This window comes from Trichosurus vulpecula, chromosome 2 (assembly GCF_011100635.1).
Source record: "Trichosurus vulpecula isolate mTriVul1 chromosome 2, mTriVul1.pri, whole genome shotgun sequence".
In the NCBI taxonomy this organism is placed as follows: Eukaryota; Metazoa; Chordata; class Mammalia; order Diprotodontia; family Phalangeridae; genus Trichosurus; species Trichosurus vulpecula.
In genome coordinates this window covers 214681717-214697916 of record NC_050574.1, presented here as the reverse complement: position 1 = coordinate 214697916, position 16200 = coordinate 214681717, and positions in this window count along the sequence as shown.

Sequence of the window (16200 nt, the reverse complement as noted above, 5' to 3'; positions counted from 1 at the left end):
AAAGAGGACCAATGACATCAGGATGGTGATGTCTTGACTCCAAGTGACTTGGATCTGAGTAAGGGAGAACTATGCGAAGTCATCAGCCTCACTCTTTCCTCCAGTCACTGAAGCCCAGTGGCAAGACATAGGTGGGGATAATTGACGATGGCCGCAGATGAAGTGGAAGACCTTAGCCTTTTTAAGCTAGGTCTTTCCCAGGTCTCAGTCCGTCTGAAGCAATGCCGATTCAGTAGTTAAAAGCTAGGTAAGAATTGAGGTAAAAGATGGTCTACTTTGCTTTCACGAAAGAATCAGTCTGGGAGGTGAAGCCCCTCAGAGTTTCTGGCCAGAACAGAAACTATTGCTATTCACACGTACTCTGAGCTTGAATGTACCAAACTAATATATGGCTTACAAGCACAGACATTTTGCTTACAGAAGCAGTTCCACATCGGTAAAGGCATATGCATTTAGCCTGAAATATTAAGTTACTGTATTCTGAAGAATCTTTTAGTGTCCTTAGTACAAATTTCTCTACTAGGATTTACCTGAGGGCTGCATTCATGAAATAATTAGGCTACTTGTATATTTGACTATCATCAGTGCATACCAAATAGACTGTGGGAGACTAGGTAAAGACATTTTTCAAGTTAAACTGATATTGTGACATTTCAAAAGGTTAGAATTTCTGTATGTTGTTTCTTACCTACTCACTGATACACATTCCCTAAGTCTGAGGGAGGTGAGAGAATAAAGGGGGAAGGGAGGTGTGGAAAGGAAAAGCGGTGAAGATGATAACAAACAAGAACTGAAATATTTACCATGGCCTCATACTGAAGGGAAGTATTATAAAGTGTTTTCGTTGTTGTATTTTGAACCTAAGTAATATCATTGGTAGGAGAAAATCCAATGAGGAAACTACCAATGAAAATCAACACCTACCCTGCATCTTGGATTCATAGAGATTTGTCTGAGATAACTGAGGTTAAGTGACTTGCCCAAGGTAACACAGCCAGCATGCATCAGGAGGACTTGAACTTAAGGCTTCCTGATGAGGAGATCAATATTCTATTCATCATCATCATCATCAATCAACATAACAGTATTTATATGGTTTTTGCAAATGCTTTCCACATATTATTACCATTGATCTGCAAACCATCACTGTAACATATGTGCTATTATCATCTCCATTTTTGCAGATGAGGAAACTGAGACTGAGAGAGGTTAAGTGACTTGCCTAGGGCCACCTTGCTGTTAAGTGACTGTGGCAGGATTCACCTCAGATCATACTGACTCTGAGTCCAGTGTTCTGTCCCTTATACCACATAGCTGCTCCATATTCAGTCTTCCTAAAGTCATACTTCCTTTCAGTGAAGCACCACCACTGCTCCCCTCAAAAAATAGGCATTCTTCCTAGAAAAGCTAGAGATTGAAGGTATATGAAGTTCCCTTTCAAAACTGAAATGAACACATCCTTGGTAGACTTAGATATCAATAACCCAGCTCCCAAAGAGAAGTATTGTGAGCTATGAAGAAGCATCCAGTGGCTTCTCCTTGATCCGGTTTCTCTTTCCATTTTTTGAGGCCCTCAGATTTGCTTAGAAGAGTCACTTTGATTAGAAAGCTGCTCTTTCTTGAATTCACCTGTTGGTTGATATATGTAGCTTTGCTCAGCCTACTCATTTGCAGTCACTCACGCATTCCCAGCTGTTCAACCCACACCCAAATAGAATATACAAACAAAGCTTTTCAAACTGATCAGCAACTAGCTTTAAAAACACTCAGCTCACCATACAAGCACTTTGTTCTCAGCCACTAAAGGACACAGAACATATGCTTGCCATTGTAAACTCTTGGGGACAGCTCACTCAAAAAAAAAAAGTTGTCTGCTCTTTTCATATTTGCAACCAACTAAGCAAACTTAATAGTTTCCTTTAGTGTTTTTTACTCTTATCTATGTTAATAACTCTTTTTCTAACTCCCACTCAGATCAAGACCCTTTTTAAGATTTGTATGTTTTTATTCATTCAGGTGATGCCTTGCATAAGATGGTTTCATGCTACATTTTTTCTCCTTAGACTTTCTCTTAACTACATTTGGCTCTTCCTTGGAACCTTGGTAATAAACAGCCAACATGCTGGACTAAATGAGCTTTAAGACACTTAAAATATATACATATATTACAGATATTTAAGATTTTTGAGTTTTCAATTCATGCCACAGTGATGATTTTTTCTTTCTTCTTTCACTTTGGACTCACAGGATGATCTCAATTTCTGTAAGTGGAAATAGTTGAGGGAAAATCCATTTAGGACTTTCATGATACCCCTGGGAAGTTTAGGGGGGTATTCTCCAGCTTTCTTTATCCTTCTGGTTTTGAAAAATTGGAGGAAGATATTGTAGTTAATTGTTTAAAATGCTGAGATTTATGTGTCCTCATCTATCTAGCCATTCTCTTCTACATCAGTTGATTTTGCATGAGTCAAGACAGCTCAAAGATGTCCCCCAGCCTATGCTATGTAATATCTGGCAAATCGACCTGACTTCTGGTTTCCACAAACACTAACTCAGTTTAGGTTTGTTGCAGCTTTCATTAAAGTTTCCAAAGCTTAGTAATTTCATCAGATTGGAGTTTTGAACAAATCTGGGCTGAATTTCAAATCTGATTTATTATTTCAGGCAGAAACCATGTAAAGCTTGGTAGTGTGAGATGAGTTTTGAGTTTGTTTTCTGGTTCATTTATACCTGGAACTCAAGGAAAATCTCAAGGGATAAGAACCCACAAAAGCTGAAGCAAAAATATCTATAAATAATTTAAAGATAAAAATATCTTCTGACCTTTCACTCAGATTCCTTTTTATATATTAGTGTTTAGAACTTTACTGCACCAATCAGTTGTCTTTTCACAGGTCAAGATAACAAACAGCAAATTCAAGGACTTGGACTCTTGTTGCAGATGTTTCTATACATCTAATAATTTTTGCTCTGTGCCAAAAGCAGTGAGTTTTGCAATTTTAAGCACATTTTTCAGCAACATAAGATTCTACACTTATGTTGCAGCTCTGTAATGAAAATCTTACCAAATCTTAGGGGGAAAAGTACTTAATAGAAAATGATACTTATGCACTAGTTGTAAAAGATATGCTCAAATAAAATGAAGTTTTCAACATTGGATGAGTACTCATTTCCTTAGATTTGTGACTTCAGGATATAGAAAGATTATGTGAGAAAGATTTCTGTTCACAAGGCAAATGAAAGCGATAGTCCAAGAGATTCAAGATAACTTGGAAAGCTAATATGTTTTAAAAAATGGGAAAATGTAGACTTTAACAAATAAGAGAAAATTAAAAATTCAAATAATAGCTAGCTAGAATTTATGTAGTACGGGCAGCTAGCTGGTACAGTGAGTAGAGTCAGGAGGACTTGAATTCAAATCTGGTCTCAGTCACTTGACACACTAGCTGTGTGACCTTGGGCAAGTCATTTAACTCCAATTGCCCTGCCTTCCCCCCTCCAAAAAAAAAGGAACACAGAATTTATATAGTGTTTTAAGGCTTACAAAGCACTTTACATGTATTAACTCATTTGATGCTCATAAAAACCCTGTGAGATAAGTGCCATAATTTCCCCCATTTTACAGATGAGGAAACTGAGGCAGAAAGAGGTTTAAGTGATTTGCCCAGGGTCACACAGCTAGCAAGTGTCAAAAGCAGAATTCAAACTCAGGTCATTCTGACTCCAAGTCTTGCATTCTATTCACTGAACCACCTGATTTCCTCTTATTTTTCAAGATATTAGGGGAAAAAAACTTTCCTTAAAAACAAATTCAAGAAAATAGCAATTCACCCAATATAAATATTGAATTTATGATGGAATTAGAATTAAAATATGCATTCCTAAAATCCAGTTTATTTATTTGGGGCCCCAAAGATGTACTTTTATTCAAATACATCTGAAAATAGATAATTGGATTTTTAAAAAAATATATATTGTTGAATATTAAGATTTTTAAGCTGTATACTGTGGTTAATATCCATGAAAGGTACCTGTTCAAAGATTATTACATACTGAAAAATATTCCATTGGGTTAGATGAAGAAATATAACACTTCTACTCCTAGCCAAGTATTACAAAAACATTTTTAGGGTAATCATCAAAAGATTTTCATGTCCAGGAAGATTTTTTTTTGGAACCGAAGGAAAGATCTAATCTAGGGGTACATATTATAACCACAGCTTGAAGATTCTGATTTAAAACTATTATCTGGTCATTTACTCCAAGAACATGGGTCCTTGACTAAGAAGGCCCAGCTCCTCTCAATTGGGGCCAAACTAATTTTGTGGTTCAAGAGTTATAAAATACATGTCAAATGCAGTTGTCTGTGTAGAAGTAAGTTAAGTTCTTTGAAGCAATTGAACCTTAAAGCAGAATTGTAATTAAAAATGACATCTGTGTCAAAGAGTTGCACATTTCATGACTATCGAAAGGATTTCTGTATACTTTCTCTACCTATAAATGACCCAGAAGTTTTCTAGTGAATTTTACCAGAATGCAATTGTGTCAAGTTCCCAAAAAGTCAAGGAACCATTCCTTGTGTCTTCATAGAGTTCAGTGATTAGACTTCTAGCAATATACAGATCTAGAATGAATATCAGGCTCAAAGAGACTTTTCTTGAAGGGAATTTTTCTTAAATATCCTAGGAGCTTGAAGTTAGGAGATAAGATAGTTAAAAAGGGATAAGTACTATCTCTGATGCAAAGAGTTTAGTTAGTTCTGATAATCATCTGGGAGAGTTAAGCACTAGAGATCAGCAGGGGTCCCACATTGGTCTTGTTCCTGGAATCACGGGTTAGAATGGTAATTAAAAGTTCTGTAAATTAGAATAAAAGTGAATGTGTAGAATTAGAGTTGTCAGGATAGAGATGGAGAGAATGTTTTGATTAGAGCTAGGAGGAATTGGGAATACCTGCCTGGTAGGGAAGCTTGTCTTCCTGAGGAGAGCTTAATTATAGTGAATAAAGAGGAAAATAACAGAACTGTGAGAAGAAGGAAAAAACAGGTTGCTGCTGCTTAACAAGTGTTTTTTTTTTCTTGATAAATCATTGTCCCAGAAATATCATCTTAAGGTAACTACTCCAATCTTGTTGTTTCTCAAATGTTTCAGTCATATACAACTCTTTGTGACCTCATTTGGGGTCTTCTTGGCAAAGATAGTGGAGTAGTTTGCCATTTCCTTCTTCAGCTTATTTTACAGTTGAGGAAACTGAGGCAAACAGGGTTAAGTGACTTGTCCAGGGTGTCACAGCTAGTATGTATGTAAAGAAAAAAAAAATGATCTTATGCTTAATACTCAGAATCAGAAGGGAATCAGATTTGAGGGGTGAAGGAAGTCAACTGGAGAGGCAGCATGATACACTGGAATGAGTATACAGGCTGTAGAGGGAGAGAGCCTGGATTCATTTGCTGCCTCTGTCCTTTACTGAGTGATCTTGGCAAGTTGCTTCACTATTCTGAGCCTTAGTTTCTTTGTCTACAAAATGAGAAGCTACTAAAAAGAACTTTGGCAGACTTTAGAAATCTGATTAGTGGTATGATAAACTTTGATCCCAAAGAACTGAAAATGAGGCACTCTAACTGTGTCACACCAGACAGGTGATAGACACAAAATACACAATGTGACATGTACTTTTGGATGTGGTCAATGAGGGAATTTGCTTCATTTGATTATGTATTTATTAGGGGGGGTTTTCTTTTTCTTTTTGTTCAATTGTGGGTGGGGGAAGGGGAATGAGAGAGAGAGAGAGAGAGAGAGAGAGAGAGAGAGAGAGAGAGAGAGAGAGAGAGAGAGAGAGAGAGAAGCTAAATTTAAGTAATGAGTGGGGTTGGACTAGATGACTTCTGAGTTCCCCTCCAGTTCCCCTCTAGATCTTGGATCCTATGATTGTCTGCCTGTCATTTTCACTTTCCTGTAATCAAAGGCCTTTAGAGGTAAAAGTGATCTTTAAGACTACGCAATATATTCATTGCACTGAGGAGTTAACTGAGATCAAGAGAAGTTAATTGATCTAAGATCACAAGGCTAGTTGGTTGAGCACTGAGTCAGTAGGTCTTAGCTCTCCCAGTCCAGTGTGCTGTCCACTATATTACTCTGCCTTACCCTTTTTGCTGTGTTTTCATAATCATACAGGTTTAGAGAGAGTTTGGTTTTATTTACTATAGCAGACACATTCTCTCTTAATCTCAGCAAGATCAGAAAGAGTAGGGGAAGGCACTTGGCTTGGCTGACAGAAATGAAGGTGGTGGTTGTCAATGATAGTATGACCAAAACAGGATGTGCAAAAATCTAACAAAACAGAAGGAAAAATTATAGAAATTTCTTGATATATCAGACTAGCAAAGGATGATGCAGTCCCCTTAACAGAAAAAAGGTAGGTGATCTTATGTTCATTTTTAAAATCAGGAGAACAAAATTACCCACGATGCTATTGGGAGGCACCTTACTATGTATACGCATATGTATTTTATTGTACTACACTGAATATAGACAGGAGTGTTGTCTCCTAAAATCTCTGAACAAGCCCCTTCATGTAAGCAAGAAGTAAAAATGATTCATTTTTTGATACTTAGAAAGATCAAAGATTTCATCAACATGAGTACTTACTCCACGGGCACATATTGCCACCCGTCTATGATGTGTAAGTTGTGGCTGAGAAATTTATCATTTGATGGACAGTCCTCAGGTAGTAAGCCTATCTCCACTGAGCTGATTATTGGATGATGGACACACAGTACATCACCAGGCTTATATTTAAAGACTCTGCACTTAACTGGAACCTGCTGGAGCTTACTCTTCACTGTAATAGTGTTCAGAAGAACAGAGGCGTTTCTGTGTCACCATGAGGCATCAGAGTTACATAAAAGTCAGGATGGGGAGCAATGCTGATGAAGTTTTCCATACTTAAAAGTATAATTTCCTTTTCCATCTCCATCTCCCTTTCGTCTTTGGTTTTCTGATGTTATATTTGACAGTCTATCACTTCTTCTACCCTTTCATCACTTTTCCCAACATTCTACATCATCCAAATATAATGATTTTCAAAATTTTCTCTGTTTGACCTATCATTATTTAATATCAGATCCATTTTCTACTTTGCCTTCACTACTGCCACCCTCCCTTCATATACTCATTTGGATCTTCTCTTTGCGTGAGTCTATCGCTTGGGAATTACTCTCTCATATGTTGTTCTTTCTAGTTATATCATAAGTCAAAAGGATATACTGTGAGCTATTTCAGGCCAGCTGTGAACTTCAGGGAGGCCTTGTAATCTTTGCTACATAGCTTTTCTATCAGGAAATATTGTACCATCAAAGTCAAGTTTGATGAAAGAAAAAAGTCTAAGATGAAAACAATCAAACTGCTATAATCCTATTGTTATTTTGATAAGTGGTAATTTAAATGTTGTAAAGCTTATTAGGGGGGAAAACAACTTGGAAACATGACATTATTTTGCGATTTCTAGCCACAAGTTGTCCACTTTCGTAAAGGAGCATGTGGAATATAGAAACTGGAATAGAGTTTAGCTTACAGAAAATTAAATTAAAAGAGCAAAAGCATATGCCATTAGATAAATATGAAATTAGAAGGAGCTAAGGGAAACTATCTAAGGAATTGGTTTACCTCTGTGGAATGAATTATTAAAATGAATAAATAAGAGCTTATGAGAGTTATAAGTATAAAATAAAAGTTTTTTTTCTTTAACTTTAATTGAGCCTAACAAAGAATTTGGCACTTAACAGGTCTGTCTAGTTTATCATCATTTAAATGCTTCAAACTAAACATTGCAAAACAAAACTGCACTGTAAAAATTATTAACACAGAATGTCATCAGGAAAAACTAAGCTAACATATGAGGATAAGCACATGCAGCCAGCAAATAGGTATTTAATACCTGCAATGAAGTGTAGTGGCCACTGACATCTAAAAGATAGTGTCCCCCCTCAAGGAATATGGACTCTGTCAGTGCTAGAGTTAATTCAACAATGGAACAGATCAGGCAAAAAATGGCTAGAACCCACTTGTCTGAAAGAATAATAGGGGCGGGAAGGGTGATCAATGAAGTTCCCAGAAACAACTGAATGGAGGATATCCAAGAACACAAGAAATTAGGGTCAATTGAGTCCATTAGTAACTATCTATAGGGAGACCTACAGATTAGGATGGCAGGCAGGCAAAAAAGCAGCATTAGGACCATTTTGTAGTAGTTACAGGGAAACCGAGCCACAACTAGAGTTTTTCTTCCAAGTCCATCTTCAATGACTTTATTCCTGTAAAAGCTTTTTGAAATGTTATGCAATCACGATTGTCTACTTTGTCCTTTATGATCTCACTTATCTTTGGTTAAAAACTCCAGTTTACACAGTAACAGCAATATTTTAACCATAATTGACTGTGAAAGACTTAGTGACTCTGATTAATACAAATGACCTACCGTAATTCCAGAGGTCTCATGTTGAAAAATGCTACCTCCAGATAGAGAACTAATGGACTCAGACTGCAGAATGAAGCATAGTTTTTTTTCTCTTCCTTTCTTTTTCTTTTTTGGGGATGGGGTGAAGTAACTAATTTGTAAAAATATGTTTTACATGACTTCTTATTTGTAATAGATTTTTATTTCTAGCCTTTATAATGGGTAAGGGAGGAGTTGGGGTAGGGAGAGAATATGGAATTGAAAATTAAATTAAATTTAAAAAATTTTAAAAGTAAAATAAAAAAAATGTAACACACACTAAGCTATCATTTAATCCATAAGCTGCTTAATATATGTAAATATATACATTTGCAAATATATATTAATATTTTTCATATTGATAATAAAATGTATTTTTAAAGAAAAAGGAGGTCTTCCCCTTACCAAAGTTGTAAGAAGTATCTCCTGTCATTTAATGATACATCCTTTTATATTCAGGTCAACAATCCATTTAAAATTTATTGTTGTTTATGGAACAAATTGCTAGGTGAAACCCAACTTGTGCCAAAATGTTTTCCACTTTTTCCACCAGTTCTTATTGAAAAGGACTCCCCCCCACCAATAATATTCTTTCTTGAGTTTTTTCACCACTGGACTACTGCCTTTGACCAATTTCTTGTTTATCTAGTTTCATCCACTGATCTGCTAAATTAATATTATGACTACTACATTATAATATAGTTTGAGGTTAGTAAAAGATACATCCCCTACATTCATGGTTTTCCTCATTATTCCTATTGTGCTTCTGGACCTTCAGTCCTCTACATTGACCTGGCCCGCAGGTCACACAATCGTGGGTCAGCGAAGCTGGAGAGTGCCGGGGGAGCTAGGCTCGAGGGGAACCTAATGGCTCTAAAGGGCCAAGAGGCTCGGGAACGGGATCACGGAGAGGAAGGAGACTAGACGCATTGCTGGTGTAAAAATGTCTCTCTTTATTGTTCCTGGTAAGGGTTTTTATGAGCATGTTATCAGAATGCCACGTCCCCAGAGGGGTGGCTATGCATTGGACGCAGGCCTGCGTCATTTCCCAGAAACGAGAGTTAGCCAGGAAACGAAAGCTAAGCGAGAAATGAAAGCTAGCGAAGGGAGGGGGCGCGGGTCAGGCAGAGGGGAGGGGTAAGGCGATTTTCCAGTCTCCGGCACTACATTAAATGTTTTTTCCTCTAGTTCTATATGGTAACACCTTGGTAATTTGATTGCTACAGCACTTAATTTGTTACTTCAGGTAGTATGTCATTTTCATTATATTGGCATAACCTAACCATGAGTAGTAGATATCTTATCACGGCCACTGTACATTTTTGAAAAGACCATGACAAACTTGAACATAGATGGAGATGGGCAACTATCCCCTTCTCTCTACACAAAGAGCCACCAACCTAGTTTAGACCCTCTAATTCAACTCAACAGACATTTATTAATCACCATGCAAACACTGGAGACATAAATAAGAAAAAGAAAGTTCCAGACCTCAAGGAATTTATAATCTAATGGGAGGAGACAATGCACAATAGGAAGCTGAAAGGGGGTAGTGGAATTAAGAGTAACCAGTGTTGGGGTATGATGCTCATGGAGTTGAAACCAAGCAGAGTAGCTGATGGAAAAGGAAATTAGTGGAAAAAGATTGAGCACTCTATAAGGAAGTCCTTTGGAGGTGTTCATTACTCTGCCTTCTAGCCATTCTCTTCAGTCAGAGGGAAGAGACAACTGAGAGTGCTAAACAGGTATTGAGTGTCAAAGCTGACACTCAATGACAGTCTCCATAATGATGAGATTTCAGGTGATGAGCTTATCCTAGGGAAGGCATGCTGTCCATGGAGTCAGAACCAAGCAGAGCAGTTGATGGCTCTCACTACCTCTTACCTTAACTATTGCAATACTCTCCTAATTGGTTTCTGCTTCAAGTTTCTCTCCTCTCCATCATCCTCATAGCTGCCAAAATAACCTTCCCAGAGGCATATCTGACCATGTCACTTTCCTATTCAAAAGCCTTCAGTAACTATGGTTCCTTGAATATTCGAATTAGTCATTATGTGATCACAAGTACAACTTGTTGAAAGTTCTCTCTCTACCTTGTGATATAATTAATCTTGAAGATATCTAGACTCATTGAAAATAACTAGATTCTCCCATTCTATCTCTTCACCTGTCCTTTAATTTCTCTCTTAACCATTCTTGTTGTTTTCAGTTCAGTTTTGGGAAAATATGGTCAAAATAGTTTCTGCTTTATCTCTGTTACTGATAATATTACACATTTGCTTCATGAAGTGCATCTATTCTTTCATTGTCCATTTCCTTGCCCCAAGCATAACCTTCAGAGAATTTTTTTTTGTTTTCATTAGCGTTTCTCCTCATATGTTCAAGCCACAGTTTATTATCTGCTTTAGGCTTATCTGCACTATTCTTACAGCTTCAGGCTACTCTTTTGTGCTTGTTCTCTCCTTCCACCTTTTGTACAAATCACTTAAAAAGCTGAATTAATTGGAGAGCTCCCTGTGGAGCTATATTAGATGCATTTGAAGCTTCCTTTGTTTTGTCTTTATTTTTTATAAGAGCATCTCATAACTCTTGGGCTATCATTAGAATGTAAGCTCCATGAGAAAAAGGATTATGCCATTTTTGTGCTTATATAGCCAGCACCAAGCATGATGACTTCTACATAGTAAAAGCACTTAATTAATTCTTGTTGATTGATTACTATGCCATTTTAGAATTACTTTACAGAAGATCATATCTATCTTTTTCCTAAGCATTTGAAATGTTTTATTCTAAAGTATGGAGTACATATCTGGCTATGTGAGAATACTTTCTTCCTTGAGTACCACTAAGTCTGTGACTACACAATCACTTTCTTGAGAGGTTTCTTGCCCTTTGTCTTCACAAACTAGGTCTACCTTGATCATCAGAATTAACAGAGATTGTTTATTTCCTTGCTTCTCCCACCTTCTGGGAGATGAATTATCAACAAGACAAGCTAAGAATACACCAAATAACTTTTTTTTAAATAAAAACTTTCTGCAGATATTCAGATAATTAAAGTGCCCTATTACAAATACACAGTCACACAAGAGGATAAGTGTAGAGAATGCAAGATCCTAATGTGTTTACTGATTACAGAAAACAATTGACTAGTTAGAACAAAATGCAACCTTAAAAGCTGTCTTCCAACATGTTGTCCCACATTCATATTTTAAGAACAGAGAAGATTGCTTGAAAGAGGTAACCATAGATTACTGTTCAGTGATCCTCTTTCAATAGTGTAATACATTTAACTGATAGAAGTATGATTACTGAAAGTGCTTACCACTTTCATGAAGCATGGTTCACATAAGATCCAAATGCAAGAGGGAATCTTTATATAGCAATAATAAGGATCTCCAGATGTTCCCATTACAGAAGGTATTGTATCAATTAAATAAATTCCAATTTAATAACCCATGTGGCCATTCAAAAAAGATTGAGCTAATAATACACATAGGAAAAAAATTATTTCCCATATTAGAGCATGCTGTTTTAATGGGTAATCCATTGATTTTGTCCACTGGCATCCTGGACAAGAAGCACTATCTACCCATGGACAGATTTGTAGCTAGAATAAACCCCTAAAAATCACTGAGTCCAACCCTTCTTATTTTACAAATTAGGAAACTTAAGTCTAAGAAGTAAAGTGACCTACCTAAGGCCACACAAATACTCAATGGCTCAATCCCTGGTCCTCTCATTCCAAATCCAGCACTCTTTCTCCTATACCTAGGTATGAAGCATACCTTTCATATGTTTTTTGAATATTACTCTATCCCTTATAATCCAGTATGTAAGTAAAAGACGTTAACAGTACATAAGAACAACCTTGATAAAAGCATATTTAGCAAAAAGTCAAGATAGAGCAGCTTTGGGAAAGGGAAAACATGAATCCCTAAATCTTATTTTTGAACTTATGTCCAATAAAGTATGTTGGCAACTGTTCCTTTTTAGTATTTCCCTTTAAACCCAGCGTGTTGGTCAAAATTGGGTCAGATTATGGAGCATCCATGCAATCTAAAGACTTTCTGACTTTTGATCTGGATCCCTCAGATAGCAAGGCTTGGGGGGGGAAATGCATGTATACCTGGCTTAAATTAAAACCATCAAATGAGATTTTATACTTTGGAAAACAAATTAGGAAACTTAGTGGGTAACCAATACTCTACTGTGTTGTAGGATGCTGCTGCTCCTGGGACTGAGGGAGCAAAAGTGGCAAGTCAGGCTTTTTCAGAGACATGCTAATAGTCATAATTCAAAACCTTTTGTTACATAAATGATCCAGGTGCTGACATAGTTGCCGTGACTTGTAGTATCTAAACTTGGAGTTTTACGTGCTTGCTTGACTGCCTTATTCTGGAAAGAAGGGAGCTATAAAACTAGGGGGCAAATGCCATGCACTGCCCAGACTACTGAAAGCCTTTGTTATAGCCTTCCCAAAGAGAATGCATTTTCCGTTATAATACTTTTATCAGCTTCTCTAACTACATAGATTCAGTTTGTATTTTTCCATATCATTTACTCTTATTTTATCAAGAATTGTCAAATATGTCATGTTAAAGATTTCCTGCATTATAAATATAACACTAACTACTCTGGCCCACCATTACCTGAAGGCAAGGCATGTTACATTTCAGCCCTCCCCCAAGGTGCTCAAGTATGCTTTAAGGGTATTAGGAGTATTTAGGCTTTCTGTCAAATGACTCCAGCCCCCACGAATAGTATTACTCTTAGTAGAGAAAAATCCACTGCACCCCACATCCACTTAACCACTTAGCAGTCAAATTAACTTTTAAAAACTAATATTTACTTCAAAGGTATAATCACACACATACAAACTTATTCCCCAGTACATGGGACCTAATCCCCTTCTCCTTTGTGTTATCTCAGTTTCTGAGAAAGAAAAGAAAATTAGGGTTATAGTTTAGCTCAGTTCCTATAGAAAACAGTTCCCAGCTCCAAGTCCAACCTCACCTCTCAGGCCTGAATACCAGGCACCTCCAGGCTTCTCTGCCAGACTTGATAGCTACAACATCCTGCCTAGAATCCTGGCTTCAAGGTCAGCATGGCTCAAACTCATATGCCCAGCGAGGATCTTCACTGATACGAAACAAAGGAAGGAAGGAAGGAAGGAAGGAAGGAAGGAAAAAAGAAAAGAAGAAAGGGGAGACAGAGAGAGAGAGAGAAGAAGAAGAAGAAGAAGAAGAAGAAGAAGAAGAAGAAGAAGAAGAAGAAGAAGAAGAAGAAAGAACAGATACCCTAAATCTATTTCTCAAAGCCAAAGTAAAATGGATGAGGGAGAAGGTGTTTCCTCACTCCCAGTTCAGGTCATGGCACTTGCTTTGTGGGTAAACAGCGTGTGATCATCATCTGGATTCTGCAGGAAAGAGAGCAACTCTCCCAGGCTTGTGTTGTTTTAAAGACACAGTTAATAGAAGGGGGATATCTTCACTTATGCGGTAGAGAAAGGCAGAGAAGCAAGGTACCATGTTAAGTGATCTGGCATGCACAAAGCTAGCCTTACTACATAATGTAACATTTGTTTGGATTTAAGGACCTTTATTTTCATGGAAAAGTCTCCAAGTTGATGATTCAGTTGGAAGACACTACTTCATTAAGAAAAATTTGCTTGCTAAAATTTTCCTCCAGAAAAGTAAAATATTCCTTCCACAATAATACCAAAGAATAAACTATGGTTATTTAGAAGATATGTAAATTTCTTATGTTTTCATGTCACTGAGCTGAGAATCTAAGATAAGACTACCTAGGGTACCAGATCCCCTAATTATTTTTCATACCCTGGGTAGTATCACTAAACAGTAGGACTTCAAGGAGGAGTATATTTAGCATATCTCTATTTTTCTTTAAAATCACTGTCTCTTTCCAGGCATTATAGGCACAATGGTTGGAATCCCATTGCTGCAAACCATATGTGAAAGATCCATTCTTTGACCCTAGACCATGTTAATCTTGGTTTAGCTTCCTGAGAATTTCATTTCCTCCCAGGAGCCAATCCAGGAGACTTTTGAAGAATTGAATAAATTTGAAATATTTTCTTATGCTAAATTCCTTTCTAAAGCACTGTGGCTCCTGACTTTTTTTTGACTCCTGAGTCTTCTTAGTTCCTTTCATTTGCAGATCTGCTGTACCCTTTCTATTGTTGCCAGTTTGAAGTGGATTCCTTTATCTGGCATCTACATACTTCATTCTCTTCTTATTCCTATCTACTACAAGCTCCCAGAACCATAGGAGTTTTTCTAAGTTTTATCTATAAGTATAAAAAATGCAAATTCAGAATTAATATTGTGATGGTAAGATTAAGTCCAACTGAAGATAAAAGAAAACTATACAGCTCTGGAATGGATAATAGTCTCTGAATGAGAAAAGCTTTGTTTGCCCTTCATCATCCTCTCTAGCCTGAATACCTCATACCATAGCATCTAGCTTCCTGGCATCAGAAAAGCCTAACACTCCTATTATCCGTTGCTTTGGTGGTGGCCTTCCTGAGTGCTCCTGGCTCAGACAAATTGGTCCATCGTATTATCCCCTTATTACTCTTAGCCCATCAGGAAGTTTTCTGAATGCTGGGCAGGTTTTACGGTATTCCACCCACATTCCTTCTTAATCACTTACTCTCCAACTTCCCTTCCTCCCTGACCCAGGGGAAGACAAGGAAATACAGAGAGATACAGTGTTCTTGTCACCTTAAAAATAGAATACAACGAGGCTCTGAAAGTACTGAAGGACAAGCCCATCCATCACAGCATAGCTGGAGTTCTGCAGCAGCTGTCTACTTCTCTTCTCATTCTACCCTCAGCCTAGGCAAATAAGAAAGCAACTGTAACAATCTATGAAGAATGTGAGCCATTTCCTAAATAGGGAGAATTGAGTGGGAAGAATTAGGCAGGTTGTCAAAAAGTAACTTGGTAAATAACTGTATCATTTTTCTCCCTTTCTGAGAATGTCAATTCCTAACAGACAGGTACCATATCTTGATACAATTTACAAAGTGGCTAGACACATTTTTTTTGGAACACCCAAGCGTATTTCTATGATCCCAAATGCTAATAGTGAAAGAATTAAGTATTTTAATAGGAAATGGTCAAAAGATATTTTATGTGCTGTATAAAACTTAATTTACAAATATTCAGAAAATCAAAACTGGGGAAAATGAACTAAATTCATTTTGATAATATCATTACTTAACTTCATTTTGCTCTTAACCTTCTCAAGCTCACAAAAGTAAATCATAAGGACAAAATATAGTTCTTAAGCAATAATTCAGTAACAGTATTTTAGTGAAAAATTTCTAAAGGACAGTTAGAAATTATTTTCAATAAAGATTTCAATTATTATCGTATTCTGTCATTCTCAATGATCCAATAGTTATTTTCACCACCAAAAGTCAATATCCTTTCCTGAGCACAGAGGGGAGAAAACTTCCAACTCTTAACTAGTAGTCACCAATAAGGACTAGATTCTGGATGAACTAGAGGGGCACTACTTTTCACTCCCTTCTTTGTATCCTTCAGTTAAAGTGTATTGCTGCAATTAGTAGACGAAAGGTATGTCTGAACATATCACACACACACACACACACACATGTGCATAAAAAACATTATTTTTTTTATTACTAGGTTTAATAGTGTCTAAGTGAGACATTTA